At 37.2% G+C, this 25,725-nt stretch overlaps 1 protein-coding gene across 1 annotated transcript in view; it reads left to right on the top strand.

Annotated features, from left to right (window-relative positions):
• Positions 1–3,828: 3,828 nt before the first annotated feature.
• LOC119692527 (octopamine receptor) overlaps positions 3,829–25,725 on the top strand; it is a 42,197-nt gene continuing 20,300 nt past the window's right edge. Inside the window, exon 1 of the mRNA XM_038113413.2 lies at positions 3,829–4,130. The gene's annotated coding sequence lies outside the window, so the exon portion shown is untranslated. The remainder of the gene's footprint in view (positions 4,131–25,725) is intronic.

Below are 25,725 nucleotides of genomic sequence, written 5' to 3'. Positions count from 1 at the left end.
GTGTCCACGTCTCTGCACCATACGTCATCACTGGCAGGACGCACTGGTTGAAGACTTTTGTCTTCAGGCTCTGAGGAATGGCCGAGGAGAATATGTGACGAAGTTTCCCGAATGCAGCCCAACCCAGTTGGATGCGCCTTGCAGCCTCCTTGTCGAAGTTGCTTCTGCCTAGCCGAATAGTCTGCCCGAGGTAGACATATTCTTGCACAACTTCGATTGTTGCCTCACCAACGGCGACCGGCTCCGGTTTGATGTGAGCATTGTACATGACTTTCGTCTTGTCCAAGTTCATACCGAGGCCAACACGTCGGGAAGCAGCATTTAGGCCACTTAGCATCCAGCTGAGTTCCTGCAGAGATTTCTGCCATAATAACGATGTCGTCCGCGAAGCGGAGGTGTGACATGTACTCGCCATTTATACATATGCCATGTCCTTTCCAGTCCAACGTCTTAAAGACATCTTCCAATGCATTGGTGAACAGTTTCGGAGATATCACATCCCCCTGTCTCACTCCACGTTGCAGTTGGATAGGTCTTGTCTTGTGGTCCTGTACTTGGACAGTCATAGTAGCGGCATTGTACAGACATCTCAACACCTCGATATAGCGCCAATCGATTTGGCATCTCTGCAAGGATTCCAAAACTGCCCAGGTCTCGATGGAGTCGAAGGCTTTTTCATAGTCCACAAAGGCTAGACACAGAGGCTGATTATACTCTTCGGTCTTCTGTATAATCTGCCTTACTGTGTGGATGTGGTCTATTGTACTAAAGCCTTTTCGAAACCCAGCCTGCTCTGGGGGCTGAAACTCGTCTAACTTTTGGGCAAGACGGTTCGTGATAACCCTTGAGAACAGCTTGTATACATGGCTTAAAAGCGAGATCGGTCTATAGTTCTTCAGAAGGGTTTTGTCACCCTTCTTAAAGAACAATACCACGACGCTCTCAGACCATGCTTCCGGTGTAATGCCATTGTGAAGAACCGAATTGAAGAGCCTCTGGAGCTGTTCGAGGATTGCAATACCTCCAGCTTTCAGAAGCTCTGTAGTAATTCCGTCTTCACCCGGAGCCTTGTTGTTTTTAAGCTGCTCAAGGGCTATCCTAATCTCACCTATGTCGACGTCAGGGATGTCGTCAGTGTAGTGGCGTATTAGTGGCGCTCTGGAATCGGTGAGCTGAGCCACAGGCTTCTGCGCGTGTGAAGCATAAAGTTGTCCGTAAAAACCTTCAATTTCGGCAAGAACCTCCGGCTTAGAGGCAACGATATTACCATCTGCAGACTTCAACTTCGTCAAGTGGCTTCTCCCAAGTTGCTGAACGAAGACTTTTGACCCCCGATTTTGCTCAATTGCTGCTTCTATGGCGCGTGTGTTGGAGCGACGGAGATCTCTTCGTATCAGCTTCTTTATACGCTTGTTGAGTACCCGTAGTTCTGACGAAGTGTCACCTGCCGACGGAAATTCGCGTCTCTGCCTCATAAGCTCGAGTGTCTCGCTTGAAAGTTTAGACTCCTTGCTTTTGCTTCTCATGCTAAAATGTCTGTGGCCCACCTCACGAAGAGCCTTCACTATTTGGATTGTAGTCGCGTCAATATCCGTAGTGGTTTCCAGCGATTCGAATCGGCTCTGTAGTTCTCTCTGGAAGCTGGTGTTGCCAGCTCTAATTTGGTGCAGTGTGGGACGAAGGGTCGACTTCACCAGACGTCTCCTCTCCAGCTTGAAGTTAATATTCAGAGTACCTCGGAGAAGTCGGTGATCACTCCCAGTTTTAAACCTATTGATCACTGAGACATCTCTGAATATGTGCCGCTTGTCAGTCATAATGAAGTCGATTTCATTTTTCGTCCTACCATCGGGGCTTGCCCATGTCCACTTCCTCTGGGGCTGTTTCTCAAAGAAAGAATTCATCAAGTACAGCCCCTCCCTTTCGAGGAAGTCAACAAGCATTTGCCCTCTCTGGTTTCTGCTACCAAAGCCATGAGGTCCTACCCTCGATTCGTCGCATTCTTGTACTCCCACTTTGGCGTTGAAGTCCCCCATCACAACGGTGTATTGGGTCTTAGCAGTACACTTGATAGCTCTAGAGATATCTTCGTATACTGCTTCGACTTCTGTGTCAGAGTATGCCGAGGTTGGTGCATATACCTGTACGACCTTCAAGGAATACCTCTCGGTTAGTTTTAGTACTAGGTACGCTACCCGATTCGACACACTGCTGATCTCCACTACGTTGTTGACAAGGGTCTTGTTGACGAGGAATCCTACGCCACCTTGGGACAGTTGGTCGCCCTCGCGATGGTAGAGCATATGGCCGGACTCCAGGGTCATCGTGTCCTCGCCCTCTCTACGGACTTCTGATAGCCCTAAGATGTCCCATTTTATTTTGCTAAGCTCTACCTCGAGTTCTACCATCTTCTCGTCCTCTCTCAGTGTCCGTGCGTTGTATGTCGCCAGTTGTAGTCGTTGATGGCAGCCATTCGTAACCCGGGGATTCTTCGCACCCCCTGCCCTACCGTTACCTAGACCGCTGCCGTAGTCAGGAATAGTAGGGCTGCCGGGAACTGGGGGCCGGGGCTTTGGGTGTGACTCCATGGAGGATTTTGCCATAATCACCACGCTTGGCAATGCGGGTTGGTGATCGCAGGGCTACACTTTTCGTGCCGGTGACGCTGCTGCCCATCGCCGGCCTATGGGATTTAGTGTAGCTGTTTTTGGATGGTTATACCGCCATCATCCGGTCGCCAGAGCCTCGTCTGTTATTTAGCAGGGTGCACCACGGGCAGGTGAGGTTGGCAATTGGTTCATTTCGGATGTTTAGAACCCTTACACCCCATACCAGGTTCCCACTCATGTATTAATAATAAGGAATATATCTTTGAACCAATTTGGATAATACTTCGATTAAGACTTGCCAAATTGGGATGTAAATCTTAATTGAACTGTGCGTGTTTAGTTGTTTATCCAAGCATAATTAATCACTTTATTAATTAATTGAATATATAAAGCTCCTTACGTGCACCCCATGATAGTAACCAGTGTCATCGATAGATAAAGTTATTAAAACTGGCAATTTATTGCCTCTTCAATGCCCTTTAATTAAGTTAAACTACGAAATAAACCGATGAACTAACCAATATGTCAAAATTTAAATTAGCGGTTTCCAATGTATTAAACACTGTGCAATTATATTGTTTGCTTAACATATGTATATTCAGTGATTATGTTATGTCAGGGTAGGTATTATTTAATATACCTACGTATATTAAATACAACTCACCTTCATACTAAGTTACACTTTTAAATTCATGTCATGATCACGTTGTTTTATAGTAATTTTATCAGCAGCTTCAATGCGGAACATTGAAATATTTTTAATCGTTTATCCGGTCTTTGTTTCTTTGCGAAAACATATATCCCTGGATTATAATCTACCGTTTAATATATAATACATAGATTACTAAAACATTGTTGCAATTTTCAGAGTGTTACAAAAACTTGCAGTCTAACTCATTATACTAATTTATAAAAAAGCATTGAGTCATTCCTTCCGATGTCCCGGAGGCCGCACTCAACCGAACATTTGCCACCAAAATTACAGACCCCAAACTTTCATCCATTTCAGCACCAACATGAACCCAAACATGTAACTAGTGAGAACTCCTTGAGTCGTCACCGCTAATAACTAAATCTTACACTGAGCACACAAAATTGGGCTTAAAGTTCTTAAATCTTGCTCCATAGGAGTCTTAATCCAACGTTGAGTCAACGGCGTCGTCCACTGTACTTGGCAGTTTCAACAGTCGTCACCCAATGTAAGTGGTTACCGCCGGCAGTGAAAGGCCGAGCGCTCCGCCAATCGCACGCCTCTACGACGCTACGCCGCTTGCTACGAAAACTGTGCTACGAGGCTACGAGAATTTTCAACTACATACAAGAACATTTTCTCTCTTGTGTTTTTTAAACATCTCATTAGGATATTTATTAAGAGTATCTTTTTCTGTGTTAAGAGATGTTTCTATGAATGTGGTGTCTCTCCGCTGCTGCAGTAACTTTGAAAGATTGTTTGGGACAAGTTGAGATAGTTGAGGAACTATTGTGGATAAAAGTGCTAAGACGAGGAAAGCAGCTTTTACAGTGAGTAAAAATTGTGTAATTATTAAAAAAAAACAAAATATAGTAATTATACCTATCTACCTATTTTTTACGAAACTGCAAAAATATTAATGGGAATGAAGATAATATTTTTTTCGAGAACTCATAATAAAAAACTTTAAAGATATAAACATAACCTTATGAAAATTCACTACCTTTATTATTACATACTTCTTACATCCTTTTTTTTTTCCATTCGAATTCAAACATACTTAATTACCTACTTATTAAAAGTGAATGAGAAAGATCCCATCGGATCATGAGGTGACGTGGAAATGTGCTTTTAGCCTGACATCAGGAAGAGGATAAGTTGAATTATTTTTCCCGGTGTATTGTATTGAGTCGATATAAAAGTCTGAGAAAACAGCGATTTCCTTCGATGTATATTATCATATCGAAGGAAATCATTAATTTAAAATGTTTTGCATATAATTCTACGGATGATTGGCAAGTTTTTTTTATTGACACCTCATTTCAATGATTTGTACTTTGTAAAAAATTTACCATTCCCATTTACTTAAATATTTAAAACAATGGAATTACTGTTAATACTGTTGCATAATTTATTATTGAAATAAAAAAAAAAAAAACTAAATGATTAAAAAACTATTGAAATGTACAGACAGTTAAAATTAACTTTAAAATTTATTTGACTGTTGATTTTCTGATCTCCACAAAGTTTTCAAGAACCTGCGATAAGAATAACTGAAAACCCAAAAGTACGTACACACGAGTACTGTAAACTTAGAGTTTAACTTTCTGCCAGATACGCAATTTAAGGGGACGCCGCAAAATACGCCATAATATATCTCATTCTCATGGTGATCAAATTGTATGATAATTATTATGTGAACACACCAACCCTCAGTAGACCAGCGTGGTGGGAAATTGGCCAAGCTTAGGAAGACAGTTTAGACCTTGGGGATATGCACAAATGTTCCATTCGAGAGAGCCAGGTGCAGGTACTTACACCCCTACAAAATATAATAAGAATAGTACAAGAAAGTTTCATAAACTGGGCACTTTTGATGATATGAATTTGCAATTCACATTAAACCTTCAATAACATAGAAAAACATACACCATAAATTGAAGTTCATATCTAGCAAAAATTACAATATTTTCAATGCATGTTAAATTCCTCGCCTTAATCTCAACTTGAGCAGAGTCATCTGTTGTGAAGTTCCTCCAACTATTTGTGAAGCTCCGTAGAACACAGAGAACACTGCTTAACATTCTTCGTGCATAAAATATTAGGCGCGTTTCGCCCCAACTTAGGGGCAACTTGGGCCAAAATATGTGACGTAATACATTTCTTAGGAACATTAGAAATTGTTTTTTGTGACACACTATTAAGTACAGTTACATTTCTTTTAAAAGGTGGAAAACCTAAGATTTTGAAAGGCCAGTAAACTACCCTATGACAGCTGTAAAATCTATACATATTATTTGTATTATTTTCGCACAGACCATACGACTCATGCTATTTTTACAAAGTGCGGTTAAAAGTTGTAGTAAGTTAATCTTCTCCGGGTATTATCTTATTTTTGGTCGGCTAATCTAAAGTTTATTTATTAACAACTAATTAGTCGTTATACAAAATGATACCTTCTTATACGTGTCGTATAAACGTTTTTGCTCTTAGGCTATCGTTTCCTATTCGGTAATTTGCGTTCATATCTCCATCTAGAGATTCTAGAGACACATCATTCAGGTCTGCGCCAAACTCATGTTCCGGAAATAGCTGGCTCTTCTCCCACTAACCAGGGGCTAGTGAGCGGAAATTGAGAAGAGGCCTCGAGATTTACGCCCTTAATGACTTCGCGTCTTGATTTATTGAGAAAAATTGGTTGGTCGATAAATGTATATAGGTTTTTTATAGAGGAAAGTATCCTAAATCCTGTATTTTCAAGCTATCTAAAGGACTTTTCCGCATGGCCTATTCGTTTTTTCTTTGAAACTTCGTAAATCATAACAGTAGCATGCCTACAAATAATATATTAAATAATAATAAAAAATATAGGTATTTATATAAATAATAAGTAAGTAAAGAATGAGCATTTTTATCGCGGAATCTACCCGATACTTAATTGAAATTGAAAGATTTTTAATAATGTTATTATAAATAATGGTATTTTAATGACAAGAAAAATCCTAGGCGGAGTCTCGTACTAGCTACTCGTACTAGCTGACATATTAATTATAAAAATGACAGAGGAAAGATTGCACCAAGAGTGCACCTCAGTTTCAAAACATTGCTCCCTCGTTAATTAACTGAATGTGCAGCCTCATTACGTTAATAAGAAATGATAGGAATATGAAGCGGAAAATTCAAAAATCTCTTTTAAAACTCTCATTAAAAATTTAAAAATCTCATAATATTTTAAAAGGTATGCATAATCACATGGTGAAGCATAGCGAACTGAAGTCACTTCTACGAGTAGAAACCTTGCATAACACGAGACTTAGCATTAGGCGCAGTAGCGTTTTACGTGCCTTATTTACCATTTCAATTAAATGGACTAGTTTTGCGTGCTTGTGGCCAATCTAAATTAAGCAATAATGTAAATACACAATTTTTATTGCAGATTTGTCCACATGATCCTTCCCCATATTATAAGAAGAAGCGTCATTTCTTTTTTTCCAGTAGCATAGACAGTCTTGTCTGACTTAGCTTAGACTCAGCAAAGTCTGTAAGACAAACCTTACTGAGGTCGAGCTTAAGCCACGATATATTGCGCAAAATAGACAAGAAAACTTTGTGGTAAGAAGAGATTACAACGGATTATTTATACCCTCTTACTTAGAGGTCTTATGTTATTAGGATGCCTAATTCACGAGCACCTAAGAACATGTACTTGTACAATATGTACGAGGTACAAATGTAGCGTAAACATTGAGTATGGAGAGTACACCCGAGTCCGCGTTGTTCTTTAAGCAATAACCGTTGGTTTATCAATTATACGTCATCTCCATATAAAATTCATGACAGATGTGTCAAAACCACTATTCCCTGGTTATGCTCTAACCGAGAATGGAGAAATTGGCACTAAAAGTACGAATTGACAGTAATGAGGTTCAGCCGACGCGGAAAGAAACTAACCAACTGTCAATCTTTCTTTGCAAGAATGTGGCTGTGCTGGTTTGTTAGTTTGACAAGGTACAAAAGTGCATTCGCTACCAACTTCAGAACTATTAAGTTGTTTAAACTGAACTGTAATTACATAAATAGTAATGTTGCGACACGTCGCCTCATGCCGTTTGCGGCCAAATGACACCTTTAGAGCGTTTGTCCACCGCACGCCGTCACCGTCACGTCACGAGAACGAGTATTCTCTAAGGGTCAATTCAGACGTACCACAACCACACCACAGCCACAACCACACCACAATCACGCGGTGTGGTCGGGCGTATATTTTGTATTGACAATGAATAATCCAATTCACACGTGCCACATTTTGCCGTTGTTGCTACCTGTGTAATACGACCACATCGCAACCACATCGCAACCACATCGCAACCACAACGCAACCACATCGCAACGGCAACGCCACCACGCGGCGGCGGCACCGCGGCAACCTGTTCTCCGTATAAACTGCACACGACGACGTGATTACCAGATCGCAATGACAGCGACAACGCAACCACATCGACATTTTGTCGCTACCACAACGCAACTACAAAAAGCCGCTGTCACACTATTCACACGTAACCACAGCTTGACCACATTATGTCGCTGCGACGTGGTGTGGTTGTGGTACGTGTGAATTGACGCTAAGTATTGTCTTTTAAGACCCCCCGCAGACTGCAGACTTTTAGTCGGCCGATAGTTTGGTCGGGCTCTTAATCAGTATCGGCCGATACATAATCGTTGAATGTGCGCATTACCATACATCTCCATACTGATTAAGAGCCCGACCAAACTATCGGCCGACTAAAAGTTGCAGTCTGCAGGGGTCTTAATCATCAATGAGCCATGAGAAATATAAATGTTCAAATATAGGTAAATAACAAGATACGAAGGTGCTACGAAGCTACCTTTACCTTGTAATTTTACACGTTCTAACGCGCTCAGATAATTATGTACTCAGTGCTTCTCGGAATACGATTAATTTTGGCTTAAATTGAATGATTGCCTCCCTTCGCTATAACCGCGACCTACAGTGTCGGTGACAGCCTTAGCTCCTGATATTAAGCGCAGAATTATGGAGCGTTTAATGAAGGCAATAAAAGCCATAATTGCTAGCTAATGTCAATGAGCAATATCAATCATTCCAAATGCTGTTTAAGACGAGTACTAATATGTAATAAACGTTATAGGAGAAAATATTGTTGGTGAAGATAATGTTTATATTTCATAATTAGTTAGTGAGTTAATTAATCTTAAATATAACAAGAAAAAGTTTATCACCGAGCGTATATTAAACATTTTTAATTATTTGAAAGATTGTATGCCGGTAATAATTTTGACGTGATTCCTTACTTCTGGCGAGACTACCGCTTGGAAATACGGATATGGTGGCTTAAGTTTTTTAACTATCTTTTTAAATTTCTCACCTCCTGTAGGTTGGCTGGTAGAAAATGCTCTTGGCATTAAGCCCATCTTTTGTACATGTATTTTTAATATTCATTAAATTAATTAATTAATTTGACGGATCCATTTTTAATAAGACATACTCTGTCAAACCATAACAATACTAGCAAAATAAGCCGATTGGGCCCCTGTTCTAAATCATAAAACAGCAACAAAAGTTAACCGTGGCGAGTGATTGATAAAGGACCATGAGGTTTGTTGTCCCTGTATTTTATTTGTTTTATATTTTTCGCCACAGGATCCTGTTTGGTTTTTACGTTTATGGCGTTTTTTTGCTTTTGTTCTGTTTTGAAACAACACCCGTACCGTTATTGGTAATCCATTCCTGATTTAACAGTAATAACATCTTCTAACGTCAAAGCCTTAAGCACTACCAATCACTTTTTGAACATCACCAAAGGTACAAAGGTTAGGTAGAAAATGCTGCTAGCATTAAGTTCGCCTTTGTACCAATTTACTTTGTACAATAAAGAATTTAATAAAAATAATAACCCGCACTAGGTCAGCGTGGTGGACTAGGCCTAAAACCCTTCATTCATTGGAAGGAGACCCGTGCCCCAGCAGTGGAGAAGTGACGGGTCGTGATGATGACGATTAAAATACAACTTTTAATCCACATAAACTAAAAAATATGCTGTAAAGAGCTTCTTTTATCAAGATTCCCGTGCACATATTACACTTAGTTTACTTACGGAATAACGATAATCGTTAAATTCCACTAAGCCATTAAGGTTAAAGCGATAAGCATATCGTTTTAATAAACTCCATTATGCCTTAAAGCATAGGTATGGGATATCGTTTAAAGTTTATGCGATTACTGTATTGATCTATTGTCTAAAACACAATTTTAGATGATAGGTAAAAAAATACCATAACTTTTATCCGTGGTAAACCTATTATGGTTAAAATAATTGTCATCATTTGGGCACTTTCAATAAATCAGAACATAAACAGACCAGCGAACAATCAAACTTCTTACAAAACTTTTTTTATTTTATTTATTGGTTTATTCAGGTAATCAACAGCATATTACAGTAAATTAAAGCCTAATACATGTTTTAAATTGTATAGCCAATAATAGATTACCCCATTTATACAAACAAAAGATAAGTACTGAGCAAACAGAAATATTCTACTTAAGTAGTTCTACAAACTTACAAAACTTACAAAAAAAAAACAGTAATTTATTTTACGCATTTAAAGAAAATAAAATAAAAAAGAAGCAACATGTTAACAATTCATATTTCCTATACAAATAATTATAATAATACATAGATATACACACATCTTACATACGCATATAAAAAATATATACTATAAATAGATAAATATATTTATATAAATACCATTGATAAATATTTAATTTTAATAGATTATAATTTTTTCTACCCAAAGAAGTTCAAAATTTATGAATATATATTTAGTTTATAATTTCATAAGTACCTACTTAACGAAAAATAATTAGGAGATGTTACGTTTCCAATAAATTTCTTATTATATTTTTACGAAAGGTTGGTTTTGATTGATGGAAAGGATCAATTTCGCCAAATAGTTTATTGTATAGCCGTGTTAGACGAGTAAGAGGTTCATTGAGGCCGATTTTTTAATTTGTTAGTTCTTAGTGCCTTAGTTTTTTTTATTACATTACATTTTCCAATCTCACAAATTTTCTGCGATTTATGGATAGAATATCTCCTCGGCCCATTAACTCCACTAATGCAAGATGGCGTAGTTTTGCCTCCTTGGGAGCTACGACTGAAACTGTTCCATTTCAGAGGGACTACTCTAACTTGACAAAGAACTATTCTATTCTATTCTATTCTCTGAGGGGTGTAAGTACCTGCACCTGGCTCTCTCGAGTGGAACCTTTGTGCATGTCCCCAAGGTCTAAACTGCCTTCCTAAGTTTCGACCATTTCCCACCACGCTGGTCCACTGCGGGTTGGCGGGTTCACATATCTAGATGTGCTAAAGCTAGATATGTAGGTTTCCTCACGATGTTTTCCTTCACCGTAAGAGCGATGGTATGCATTGTACTTAAATTCAAAGAACGCATTGTTACATGTCAGCGCCGGGATTCGAACCCGCATCTCTGGCGTGAGAAGCGGGCGCTTACCCGACTGAGCTACCACCGCGCACCGCTCTGACAAAGAACTACCGACCGAGAGCTTTTATGAAATCGGTACGTTCAATACAAACGATAGAGTCGTGAGAGCTCTCTGAACTCGTTTTTGAAAGATGGAGTCGACCCCTGATACCGAGACGAATGTAATGACGCATTAAATACAACTGCTGCCTTCAGTCCTATATTATCAAAATATATCTTAGAGTTGGGTTGTGTAAAGAGATAAATATTTTTTGTAGTTGTATTTTGTATTAAGTACCTAATGGGAAGATATTAAAGAACTAACAACATAATATGTAAAAGACTATTTATATAAGACTTAAAAGTACTTATGTATAATCATAAGAAATAATCAAACTCATGATTTTGATAGTTTTATAGGATCCGTCTTAGAAACAATAAATTTAGGTTTCTTTTGGTGGAATTTGGGTTATCGTTGGACTCTTACTTAATCTAATATACAAGGAATTTTTGCGTTGTGACTGTTGTGAGACCTCCAAACTACATTTAGTTTACCGTTATTATTCTGAGACGTCAATAACATTTACCTACTCAGACTGCAAAAGTAAAGAGCATTAGGAGCCATAATTTGATAGGCCCCGCGTATGGCATCTGATGGACCTGTGAAAGATCACCGGATATACGATCGTGGGTACGATAAAGGAGGCCGCCGGGCACGTCTGCAGACGTGATGTGACCTTTAATAAGCTGAGAGACGGTTATACTTGCTGAAATTCATGAGGTCTGGCCCGAACTGGGTAGGCAAGCCACCGGTGCTTCGTTTCTACTTAAAGTTTTAAGTTCAGTTTTTAGTTAACGCTTCAGTTTGGTTATTTGTGAATGTTGCCTTATTAGTGATGTCATGCATACAATGTTTTAAAATAAAGCACAATCTAATAAGGTCCGATAAGCTCATAAGTGGATGATTTAATACCAGTAAGTTTTTGTTTTACTAACTTGGAAATTTTCAGTTGAAGAACATTTTAAAACGTGAAATAATGTTTTCTTATCTTATAAAGTGACCTACTTTCAATGTTGAATCTACAGCAAGTGCAAATACAGTTAGCTGCTTTAGAAGACGTCTCTATTAGCCGAATACATAGTTTACTTATATATACCGTATGTACCTATTTCAGCCCAGCTCGAAAGCTAACTAAAATGAACCTTTCGTAAAAAGTATTGCACTATAAATTGCAGAACTCAATATTTATTTTTATTTAGTAATGTCAAGAACAAGTTAGGACGAAAATAGGAATATTATACAGTCTAAGACCTGTGATCTACATAAAGGCCTCTGGAGTATAATACATGAGCTCATAAGCATAATATTATGTATAAAAACACCTAGACTTCCATTCTCGCACACCTGATTTTGAAAGCCTCTTTATAAAACTAATATAAGTAGTATAACGTTAAAGTATAAACTATCATTTTCACAATGCAATGTAAACTCTAAGGACAATTTTTTTTTAAATAATGAAATTCCAATAAAATGATCGATGTAAGTACCTTCATAACAATGGACTTCAAAAGATCACTTAAAAATCTGGTCACGATTTATTCAATTAATTTATGATACCTAGAGACCATTAATTTTGTATAAGAATATAGGAATTACGCACCTTTGTGAATAACCTTATTTTAGCTTAAATTTATTGCATTAAAAGTCAACGCAGGAATTATTTATATTTTGAATATCAATAGGGAAGGCACAAAAGTATTTTTCAGTGATATCATTACCGTATTTCGGATTTATTATTTAGTAGTTGTTGTTATTCAAGGGTGTAACTTTCCGCTTTATAATAAATTTATAATTATAATAATAAAGCGGAAAGTTTGTGAGTGTGTATGTTTGTTACTTCTTCGCGTCAAAACGGCTGAACGGATTTTAATGTAATTTGGTATGGAGTTATCTGACACCCTTGAATAACAACAACTACTAAATAATAAATTATTAGGTGGTTTGATTCGTTGCTTGAATACGCGTTTTTAAAATCCCAGTATGTAGATTGTTCAGAATGAACGCCTTCGTGATGAAACACAACCTTTCCCTCAAATTCATAGACTGTATTTTAAATTTACAAGATGGTTAAAATTTACATTGAAATAAACGAATTTCGACTCTTTACGACAGTCAAAAAGATGAAATGTCACAACGTTAATTTTAAACCTATTGTAAAGTCTCAAAAAGCTGTATGAACTTGGGGGTTTATATTGAAATTGTATATAATTGCAAAACTTAAATTAGGTACTCGTTTGTTTTATGTTCAATCATAGCATGATATAATCGTCTCATCCCATCAAATGCATGTACCTAGTTGTACAATTCAGCCACTGATTTGACTGACTGATCCATAATCGAACGCTTTGATAATATCTTTGATGAGTCGTGCGTAGCTGAAGATTAACATATTAATTATTTGTAGTACGTTGTGATGATTATGACACATGACTGTAGTATTAGCTTTAACATAATCTGATAATTTGAACGTCGCTTATTCAGGAGTACATTTCAAAGATTAGGTTAGATTCATCATTATTCCGGAACATGTAATAATGTAATAATTATGAGTTTATTTATCAATCTATATTGTAAGTAATTAACTCAAGGGATCATTGTAAACAACTTTTAAAAATTCATGATTTTTTTTTATTCTTTTTGGAAACTTGGTTGTCAACGTGACTTGGGACTATAATTTTTTCGAAGTTGTACAAAAAAAGTTCTCTAGAATGACCCCCTGAGTCACCCCGTTTCGGCTTAGTAAACCACTTTTGCTACTACTCTGTATATTGGCACACCTAGCTAGTGAACCATACATACAGGGTGTTGCAAAAAGGGTATACTCAGCCGAAACCTACACGTGCAGCATAGTATATCTAAGCCCGAAACTGAAATCAAAATTTCATAATTCGCGGTTTTTTTTTCCATAGAAACTATGTCGATTCGTGTCTTTTTAGTATGGAGAATGACTTTTTTCTTCACGAGTTTTGAAATTCTGATTTCAGTTTCGGGCTTAGATATAAGAACCATGCTGCCCATGTAGGTTTCGGCTTAGTATACCCTTTTTGCAACATCCTGTATATGTTTTCAAAAACGAAACAACACACACACTCAAATTAAAGCTGGCCTCCAGCTGAGCTATCCCAGTTTTCTAAACCAACCAGGTTTCGTGTCTATTTGTGAGTGATATAAAACGCGTAACGCAATAAACCAGCTTCAAACTGCAACGAACTTTCAGTTTGCGAAGAGAAACACAACTGAGCGTGCTGAATGTTTCAGTAGACTCAGGCACAATGTCACTGTTTTGTGAATTTTATCACAAAAGTAAATCAAAAGCGTGGGACGCCCTCCGGCTTGCATGATTGGTAGTGGCTGGATGAGGAAGGTCGAGGACAGAGTATTGTTGCACTCCGCAAAGATTGAAGAAGCATATGTCCAGAACGATTACGGGTTTTACACGAGTTTTGGAAATTCCATAACCAACAAAGTTTTTATGAAAATGCTATTAAAAATAATTACAAATATATATTATTATGAACCTATATATTTAAGTAATAATTTTTAAAACCGATTGATCGAAATGTTTCATCTGATTTCGGGTTCCTTTGCCCTTTTATTACATCTGTTTGTCGGGAGTATCACTGATAAAATTCCACCCTAAGCCAAAACATAATTTCTACATGAACTCGTCGTTTTGCATGGCTGGCATCCCGCTGGCATCGATGGAAGTTTTATCGAAGGATCTCGATCGTGTTCTGTTTATTGCATACATTTCGCCCGGCGTAGACTGTGGCGCCGCCACCGATGGCAGACTGCGATACACCCTTGCCATACTTCAAACGATTACTTCAGCTTGATAACAACCTATTGTACGTGAACTGTACAATATATTACTTTAGTGCCAATTGATTTTATGGCGAACTTTAACAAACAATTTCAGAAAGTGTTTTGCCAAAAGTAACTAGCCAGTAATAGTCTTGGACACGCAAACGTCTTCTTTAATTGGAAATTGTCTAAGTAGTAACAAGCTTGTTTGTTGCATGCTATCTGTGGCTCAGTTATAAAAGGTTTCTTAGAAAATGTAAGAAAAGCTGCATAATATTTCCAAAAATATTCTAGACATACAGCGTAGAAAAGGGCCTATAGATAAACAACAGGCGCACTGGCACACGCTTCGTTCGTAGTACAGTCAGCTTCATAAGTACCTTTACGCTTTTGTACCTTGTCAAACTAACATTCATCAATGTTCAAAGGCTTGATGATACTGGGCTAGTTTACTAGCTGCTAGTTGGCGACTTTAAAGCCGAGCGTCCACTATCAGCTAAACTAAGTTAGTTCACATAGTTGTGACAGTTTTTCATACATGTGCGTCCACCGTAGACGTGCACTATGTATGAAAAACTGTCAAATCTGCGAAATAACTTAGTTTAGCTCGCAGTGGACTCTCGGCTAGCCAGCACGTTAGCGAAAAGCGATTTTGATGCGATGGGATAGTTAAAGCAGATTGTAAAAAAGCTCTACGAAACGGAGAGAGTTAAAAGCTACTCACGAATAGCGATTAGCAGCTAGTGAACCTAGCCCATAATCATCGAGGCTTTAATGAATAAAAGGTAGTTTGTGTGTTTTACAAAGAAAAAAATGTATAGCAACTTATGAAACTGACTGTACTGCGTACTAAATCTGAGGCATATCCTACACTCGTCAGGCGATGTCTATTATATTGACGACATAAACCTATTTTTTCGGACAAAAATGGCCGTGCATTGACCGTGTGGCAGGATTTATGCTCGGTCAGAGAACCTAGGCTTTTGGCAAACGAAACTGATATGGCTGGCTCAAGGCGACGCCTGAAATACTGAAATTCTAGCCTTATTCCAAAACTGATTTCATCTAGAATTACAGTATTTCAGTCAGTGCAATGACTTATGAAAAGATATTATATTGATGAAGGGTATTAAATTTAATGCTTTCGTGGGGGTAATCACTAGGTAAGTACTTATAGTAGGTATCCCCATTGTGAAGATGATATTGCTACATTAGTTTTCTAAGTGCTTGTATTTTAAATAAATAAAGAATTACTTGACTGGTAATATAATATTGAATACATATATAAAGTGTTATGATAAATACAAAATATTGCTACATTAGTTTTCTAAGTTCTTGTATCTTAAATAAATAAAGAAATATTTGACTGGTAATATAATATATAAAGTGTTATGATAAATAAAAAATAAAATTGGCATGCATACAAACCCTATCGTGAGGTTGTCAAACGCATTATAAATGTGTGGAATTCCATTCAAAACACCCGTTAAACGTGGTTGTTTTTTAACTGTATGTTTTTCATTGCACCTGTGGTGAGCACATCTATGCACGGAATGTTGAAATTCGGCATTTCGACTGCTCGCTTTTAAATATTTCTGGCTGAATATTCCGCTGAATTATCGAATATTCTCGGCTAAGGAATTTTAAGTACATTTTACCTTTTACACATTATTACATGCAAAACATTCCACCATGCATAATTGAGATAAGTACTAGTGTACCACATTATTTTGAGCCCTAGTCCAATGAAAAATTACACCAACACCCCCTGATTAAGGCTTAAGACATATTTACATAAACCCAAGTGTTACAGTTCGCGAATTGCGGAACGTTTTAGCAATGTTTTTGTCTGCTGAATAGCCCATTTGAGCGGTCGTCTCGCCCGGGTGCTACTGGTTGAGACGAAATGCCTGCGAGCTCTAACTAAATTGCCTGTTGAGCTTCATAGCTGCAGGGCTATTCTTGCTTGATGAAAAAGCTTCAGAGACCTGCTACGTTAACCACGTCTCTATCTCGCTGTATTAAAAGTTTACATTGCAAAGCTTACCGAGCTTTCGCATTTCGTCAAGCAAGAGCAGCCTCCGTGAGACGGCGGAACGTTCAAATTTAAAATATTCATCTCATTATTCCCTTGTTCTCGTGCTGTTCTTATTCTTAAATGTTATGTAGGTAAGACCTTCTACTGACTGTATAAGGTAAGTACATACCTACAGAACAATATTAAATAAGTTTGTTTAATGTTTTAACGACGACAACCTACGCTATGTCTCTTTAGAATTTTTATATTCTCAATTTATTTTTGCATACCATAATAATTACTGTTACATAACAGGATGTTAAAACAATTTACCATGTCATGTACCAATGAGTTCTTTGGAATATACGCAGCTTTAAGAAAATCTGTCTCGTTCTCATTACACGAGTACAAAACAAATGGCCAAGGAAAACCACCCACGACAGCTTTTCCCAATTACTGTCCGAATATTTTAGCATACATAAAAAGGATGTGAAACCGCAGTTCTCTAAAGCTGACCCTTTCAGCTGACTTCGACAAATTTACTTTTTCTTAATTTGAATCAATGGCGGTGGTCATCCATCTTCATCACGGGAAGGTCCGTTTTCTGTCAGCTCAGGACACCCCGGGGGTCACTCTTTATGTCGAAAAACTAAGTTTCGGAGTGCTGCTATTCGAGCCACGATTCTATATCGTGTTGTATATCTAAACGTGTCGGTTGGACAACAGCTCTCGTTCGTTCGTTTCTAGTCGGTATAGAGTAACCTCCCCGAGCCTACAGGCTATATTGGACCTCCTTTTGTCCATCTCCCGTTTATCATACAATCCTCGGCTTTCCAAGCAAATGGGAAGGTTATTTCAAACTTGAAGGAATCCTGAATAATTTGGGATTGAAACCCAGGGTAGGTAGTTATTTACTAATTTGACATAAGTATACGGGTATTTTTTTAAATAGAGAACAGGCGTAATCCTAATCATAACTAATATTATAAATGCGAAAGTAACTGTGTCTGTCTGTCTGTTACTCTTTCACGCCAAAACTACTGAACGGATTTGAATAAAATTTGGTATACATATGGTCTAGACCCTGAGAAAGAACATAGGCTACTTTTTATTCCGGAATTTCTACGGGGAAACTTTTTAAGGCGAAGCGAAGCTCGCGGGAACAGCTAGTACGAAAATAAACGGAACATTAGCCTTTACACTAGGTAGACTTTTTTCAATGGTTGATTAAATAATGGTCAGGCCAATAAATATGCTGACCGAAATTATATCTATTGAAGCAGCCCTAATTGAATGGAATTAGCCAGTACAATAACAGAAAATTCCATTAAACGTCAAGGCATACAATGAACTATAATAAGCATTTAGTCTACAAGAAAATAGAGGTTTTTATAAATCTTTACAAGTATTATTTACTACAACTACACTCTGTCTGAGATCGTTCATTTGTTCCCGGGATAGCAGCGGTATCTTACGTGAATGGGACTCGATTGTCTGTGGGTTGTCTCAGACAGACGTATTGGTAATCTAATATACAATTGAAACTTGAAGGCTAGACCCTCTTTCAGAAATAATGGGGCGAACTTTCTTAGCTCGGGAGTTTAGTTCATATACGACCGAATGGCGTAGTGGTTAGTGACCCTGACTACTGAGCCGATGGTCCCGGGTTCGATTCCCGGCTGGGGCAGATATTTGTTTAAACACAGATATTTGTTCTCAGGTCTTGGATGTGCCCGTAAAATGGCAATAGGCCCGCCCCCTATTACATTGGGACTAACATAACACTCTGGCGAAAAGTGGGTGCAGCAATGCACCTCTGCCTACCCCGCAAGGGAGTACATTAGTACAAGGCGTGAGTGCGTGTTTTTTTTTTTTTTTTTTAGTTCATACTAGCTTATTTTGGTATGTGTTTTAGTGTGGCAGTAAATACTTATTGATTTGATTTGATGTGTTATATCACCTTGTCAAACGAACAAACCGTTAGTATTTGAATGAATCGTTAGGACATTTGTGAATGTAGAGTCATAAATGCCACCGTACATATTAACTTGCTCTAAGAACTGTATCCTATTTCAACACATGATATAAGCGAAATTTACTGTGCTAGTTACGCACAGTACAAGTGCCATGCAAAACAAGAATTGAATTGAGATTTGTGAATTTTACACAAAAGTGGACAGCCACTTATGGAACTGACTGGACACCTACACATTTAAGTAATAATAGTTTTAATTTTTTTCTACGAAACATGTTTGTAACAAATGATATTTATTTAAACCTCACGATCTAGAAGCAAGCGCTCCCACACGGGATATTACTGCCTTTATTACTCTCATACATTACATTCTCGTGTAGGTAATTCGAAATGCACGTTGGTAAGAGCAAACAGTTAAATTTATTTAACTGTAACTTATTTTTAGTTTTTAATTTATTTGGAAACAATACATTTAAGTAAAAGCGATTGGTTCGTTTTAGAACTACCATGTGTACCACACACCTACAATACAGCTAAAGACTTATATCTCTATGGTTACCACTTTTATTCACGACCGGGAGACAGGTAATACATAATAATATAATTATTGTGTCAAGTTCTGTAGCTAAGGTTATGGTTTCAAAAATATATTAGAAAAACCTTACCGACTCTTCATTATTAAAAATATGAGTTGAGGTTTAAGAGAGAGTTAAGCCCCTTTATTCCTCGCTCTATTTCTAGACCGAGCTATCGATCAGTAGTGCATTTTTAATATACCTATTCTATCAGTCCAAGTACAGTGGGGTTACTCTACATAAGAAAAACGAAGTTATGGAGCTCTGCTGCGCGAGACACGACTCTATCTGGTTGTATTAAACGTGCCGATTTAATGACAGCTCTCGTATGCTAGTTTTTCGTCAGTATAAAGTAACCCCCTTATTCATAAAAAAGTTAGTGGACGCTTTAGATATTGAACTGTTGTGTCACTCTCTGTCTGAGAACAATTTGTGTTAATAATATGTAATAATAGTATAAATATTAGTAGAGAAAATGTTATTGTTGCTCACAGACTGCGTTCCGGACACATGCCATTAAATAAATTTGGTTTTTTGATGAAGAAGACAGAATCCCCCAATTGTGATCGGTGTGGTGTGATTGAAGATGCTCAACATCTAGTAATGGAGTGTGTCCGGAACCAGACCGACAGAGATTTATTATTTAAGTTACTTAATATTAATGTTTTAGATTTAGGAGCCATGCATATTCTCGCAAGCCCACACTCTGAAAATTGCAAGCTGCTATTTAGCTTTGTTAGATTTAGTTTAAGGTTAAGAAATAGTGTAAGCTGATTGTTATCTTGTATTAGGGTATGATGGGACTGACATATATAGAAAACAAAGTCCCTAAATAAAAATAGTATAAAAAAAATAATTTTATAATAGTAAGAATAAGGGGTAAATATTCAGGATCTACATGACAGCTAGACACACATACGTTATTAATAACATCCCTACAAATAGATCCATATTTATTACCATAACAATTGTTTATGCTGATCCAAAAGCAACTTCCTATACCAACAATAGGTATGTTACGCATAGGTAAACGTCTGAATTAATTAACTTGCTTGTGTGAGCGTGACGTGTTAAAATCTAATTATAATAAAGTTGGGGGGGCGGGACTCGTCGTAAAGCGTAGGCTACATCAGCGGATTACCCGTAAATAAAACAAAAACATTGCCGTTTCTAGCTAAAAGCGGTATTACTTTTTATTATTTAAATGGAGCAATATTATTAAAAAGTTTTTTTTATTTCAACTCATAGTCAGCACACACACATACTCACTGATATCAATAGTCACTTCTTTTCGCCATTTCTTTCCTCCTTAATGACGGGGCATTTGTGAAATGGCGGTACAGTAATATTATGACTATTGACAAGTAATTGTAAAATTCTACGTCAAATAAACCATATTTCATTTCATTTCATTTCACTGATCATGCAGAATTAGTTGGATTGCCTACTTATTTTGTATTATCAGTGACGAGTAGTAGTTAACGGCGGGATAATTATGTATTTAGGTACAATAATTGACAAGCAATTATCGACTTTATACAAGATTATTAATATTAATTTCATTTCATAGTACTGTCGTGTGACTATGAAACATAGGCTTTATTAATATCAATTAAAACAACACTTCTATTTTAACAACAGTACAATAAGTCACTAATATAATATAACGATATTTCACTAGCTACACCATATCTAAAGCAAAAAGTTTTATCGATACCGCTTAAATTGGCAAACTTTTAAACGAACGTCTCAAGAAAAAAAACTAAAATTGTACCGTTAATGGCTCAAACATTCTGCAGCATCACTCACAAAACCACCTTCCCGCTAGCCGACCCATCAGGGTGACCACAGATGATATCCATCATTACTTGGCGAAATATCGTGACATGTCATAACACATTAGCGAGTTTTATAGTGATAGATTGCGGAGAGCGATATGTGTGATTTATTTTATATTATAAATGCTAGCTGAATTAAAAACGGCAACGATGATGACAAATTAATATATAGCTTTTAAAGTGGATACATTATTCCTCAGTGCACCCTGTATAAATAAATAAAATAAATAAATATGTGGGGACATCTCACACACGGCCATACTACTCTCCTACTCTGTCTAAAAAGTATCGGGACTGGATCAATAAACACACAAAATGTTTGTTATTCATCCAAATTTATTTAATTACCTTCAAAGTATGCTCTTTTAGAATCGATACACATATACCTAACAAATTATCCAGTCATCACATTTTTTTATACGCTGTTTCCAGAGTTGTGTTTAGTACTCGCGGCGATTTTTCCTTATTGTCTTCTATCGATTGTAAGTCAAAGTCATGTTGACTGTTTTCTTTGACTATCGTGGTGTTGTGCACTCGGAATTCTTGCCAGAAAGTCAAACGGTAAGTAAAGAATATTATTTGCGGGTTATGTGGAATTTAATACACCAAATTCAACAAAGAAGGCCAGATTTGTGGCAAAAAATTGAGATAAGATTTTGCACCATGATACTGCGCCTTTGCACAAGGATCATCATAGTGAATGATGATGATGTTTTTTTTTTTTTTTTTTTTTAATTAAATTTAAACACAATAAAATACATATACATAAATTTCTAAAAATAATCAATGATATTAAAATAATATTTTGACTGCAGTCCTGTGTATCATGCTACAGTGGTTTAGGTACTGGCAGTCAAACCTTTCCGCGAATGCGCTCAGGATAGTGTTGCGGCTGGCGCGCACCCGGCGCAGCAGTGACGTGCAGCGCGCGCGCATGGTCGCGGGGAAGCACTGCACGCGCGCCTCCGCGAACATGCCCGACGCGCTGCAGAAGCGCGGCAGCCCCAACAGCACCCTGAACGCATTATTGTATTGGACCCGTAGAGCGCTGTACTGTTTCTGCGTATAACTCGCCCACAGACTGCTCGTGTAGAACGAAGTACAAAATGCTCTGAAAAGAGTGATTTTGACGTCTCTTGAACAGCGTGCAAATCTGCGGGCTATCATATTCGCACGAACAGACAACGCCCTACGCTCCCTTTCTATGTCTACATCGTCTTTCAGATATGCCTGCAGCTCACAGCTCTAGCTTCTAAAACTCAAATTACGAATTCGTGGCACTGTTTTCACACACACACACACACACACTCACGCCTTGTACTAATGTACTCCCTTGCGGGGTAGGCAGAGGTGCATTGCTGCACCCACTTTTCGGGCGACCGAATGGCGTAGTGGTTAGTGACCCTGACTACTGAGCCGAAGGTCCCGGGTTCGATTCCCGGCTGGGGCAGATATTTGTTTAAACACAGATATTTGTTCTCGGGTCTTGGATGTGCCCGTAAAATGGCAATAGGCTCGCCCCCTATTACATTGGGACTAACATAACACTCTGGCGAAAAGTGGGTGACTGTTTTCAATCGATAGAAAATTATAAGGAAAAATCGCCGCGAGTACTAAACACAATTCTGGACACAGCGTATAAAAAAAATGTGATGATTAGATAATTTGTTGGAATATGCGTATCGATTCTAAAAGAGCATACTTTGAAGGTAATAAAATAAATTTGGATGAATAACAAACATTTGGTGTTTTATTGATCCAGTCCCGATACTTTTTACACAGAATGTACCTATATTACAAACAGGCAGATATTTTAAATATAACATCGATAACTGCTTAACTACTTACAAGAAAATAAATATGACTAAATCATAGTGACTTTTGACCCGGTAGTGTCTGTAATATAAATAAGACTATCTATATTTACTCTCGTAGTTCGAACCCAAAGACCGAAGTTACCGAATACCATCCGCATACCGAAGTTAAATATCTATTCCCGATAGTAAACATATTGAAATACTTTCTTTGTTCAATTTGTATTTTGATGGAACACCAGAAGTATCCTCGGAAGCCTTATTCAAATCAGAGAATCTAGCGCTTCAGCGACTTTCAGAGAAGACATTTCAATATATTTTTCTCCGGGGGTTATTCTTGACGCCTCAATTTGAAACTCGAGCGTAAAAGCTGAACCGTCTTGCCTTTTACGTGCTTTTACGATTTCTGACTGTAGAAACAGTCACGGAGGAAAGTGTCAATATTGAAGTTTGCATATTGTATTTAATGGAAACAAAGCTTTATATTATTTACTAGCTGTTCCCGCGAGCTTCGCTTCGCCTTAAAAAGTTTTCCCGTGGGAATTCCGGGATAAAAAGTAGCCTATGTTCTTTCTCAGGGTCTATACCTAACGTGACCATACGTCCCGCTTTGGGCGGGACAGTCCCGCTTTCAAGCTGTCCGTCCCGCTGTCCCCCGCGAGGGCAAAAATGTCCCGCTTTCTTAAACAGACCAAACGATAATTTAAATTACCTACATTTTGTAACTTCATCCCATATTTACTTTCTTTCTTTTAATCACTTGAGGCAACTATTTATCTTCTTATCACTTACTCACATAGAGTATAGGGAGTAATGAGTCCCGAGTTCCACCGTAACTCCGCGAGTAACTTTGTTCAGTGACGATCATTGACTCGCTCTTGCTCTATCGTGTACATAAATTTATCTCGCTCACCTACCGATTCCTAACAAAGAGGAAATGCGTGGAAGTACATGTTTTCCATAAAAGTAATCTGTATTAACTTTTATGAATGTGAAAATAAGATAAGATGCACTATTGATTAAGAACTTTAAATTAAACTACTCAAATTATTTAAAAAATCTAAGTATGATTTTTAAGAATTTTGTAGCGTCTAGTATGAGAACACCCAAAAATTCCGAAAAACTTTTTTCCGAAATTTCCGTGTTTCAACACCGAATATGTACTTACCTAATTTACAAAATATATCAATAACGATTTTTTAAATATCGATTTGTAAAATTCGAATAGATATAATAATCACGAAGGTTTGTTATTACGATTGATAAATACACGAACGTTAAAAAATACGATACAGATATATTGTAATCACGAAAATATCAAATCCGGACCGAAAATATGATAATTCGTGATTTTGACAAAAATAAAATGAAAGTTTCAAAAACTTTAGAATCAAAACCTAAAGATAGGTGCGACGATGATCAAAGCGAGGAGGAGCGTGTTAGGTGTACCTACATAGATATCGAAAAACAAAGCATAGCGTTTCAAAAACAGAGTTAAAATATTGTTTAATAGAAATCTATTTGTTGTTAAGTTACACAACAAAGCAAAACAATTGCTCGGATTTTTACGGTGTTCAACCATAAAACCTTAGGACCTAAACCTAAAGATAGGTGCGACGACGAGCAAAGCGAGGCGGAGCGTTTAGGTGCACATACGAGTAGATGTCGAAAAACAAAGCAGAGCGCAGCAAAACGGAGCGAAGCAAAAAAAAGGTTAAATTGTTAACTAATTTACATTCGGAGATTTGTATTTTCGGAATATTAAATCTTCGGGATTCGTTATTTAAACAATTCGATATAATAAAAAATCGTACATTTAAAACATCGAAATTATAACATTCGGAAAATTTACTTTGGTCATTTTAATAAATCTGTTGTGTTGTTGTGTTTCGTAATTTTCGTTATTCGGAAACTTAAAATTAACTAGAACTATAAAATTCATCAATCATTTTTTTTACTTAGGTATCCTTTACAAGATTATTAGATAAATATAAAAAAAATTGGCATTCACCATTCATGCATCTCTTTCACATTTCACTCTTTCATCGTAGGGATTGAAGTTTAAATTGATGCACTTAGCGAAAAGATGAGAAGATAAGAAAGAAAGATATGTGTATCTTTGAGGGATATGAAATTCAGCAGGTGTCCCGCTTTGACAAAAAAAATAAATGGTCACGTTATCTATACCATATGTATACCAAATTTACATCATTCAAATCCCTTCAGTAGTTTTGGCGTGAAAGAGTAACAGACAGACAGACAGACAGACACAGTTACTTTCGCATTTATAATATTAGTTAGGATATAATCTTTGAGTGTGATTAATGAATGGCTATGTTGTTGAGTTTACACTTTTGAGTAAATTTATATTTTAACTATAATATTATTCTGATTGAGATTATGATTGGGTATTGATAATAGTTAAAAGATATGAATAGAGTTATATAGAATACCTTTCTATATGTACTACAAATGATAATTAAAAAGACTTAACGTATCCTTCCCGGTTCGGTAGATATGATTTTATATTTAAAGTTTCCTAGTAATATCGTATTTATATGACCAAAATTTTCTCCTAAGTAATACCAATACTAAGGGTAATGGTAAATTGAAATCGGAATTGAGAATTCCGAAGAGCCGAGCTACTGAGGGCTCTGACCACATCATTCAATTTAATTCTATCAATACCACCCTGTTTCCTACCCTTGTGGTTTTAGAGAGAACCAATAGCATAGAGCAGTGGTTCCTCAATAGTGAACTGTGGAACTCAGGGGTTCCGTAAGAGGTACTCAGGGGTTCCGCGAAAACTCAAGA

Source organism: Plutella xylostella, chromosome 23 (assembly GCF_932276165.1).
Source record: "Plutella xylostella chromosome 23, ilPluXylo3.1, whole genome shotgun sequence".
NCBI classification, from domain to species: Eukaryota; Metazoa; Arthropoda; class Insecta; order Lepidoptera; family Plutellidae; genus Plutella; species Plutella xylostella.
Note: the sequence above shows the minus strand (reverse complement) of the source record. Positions and strands in the feature narration are given on the sequence as shown.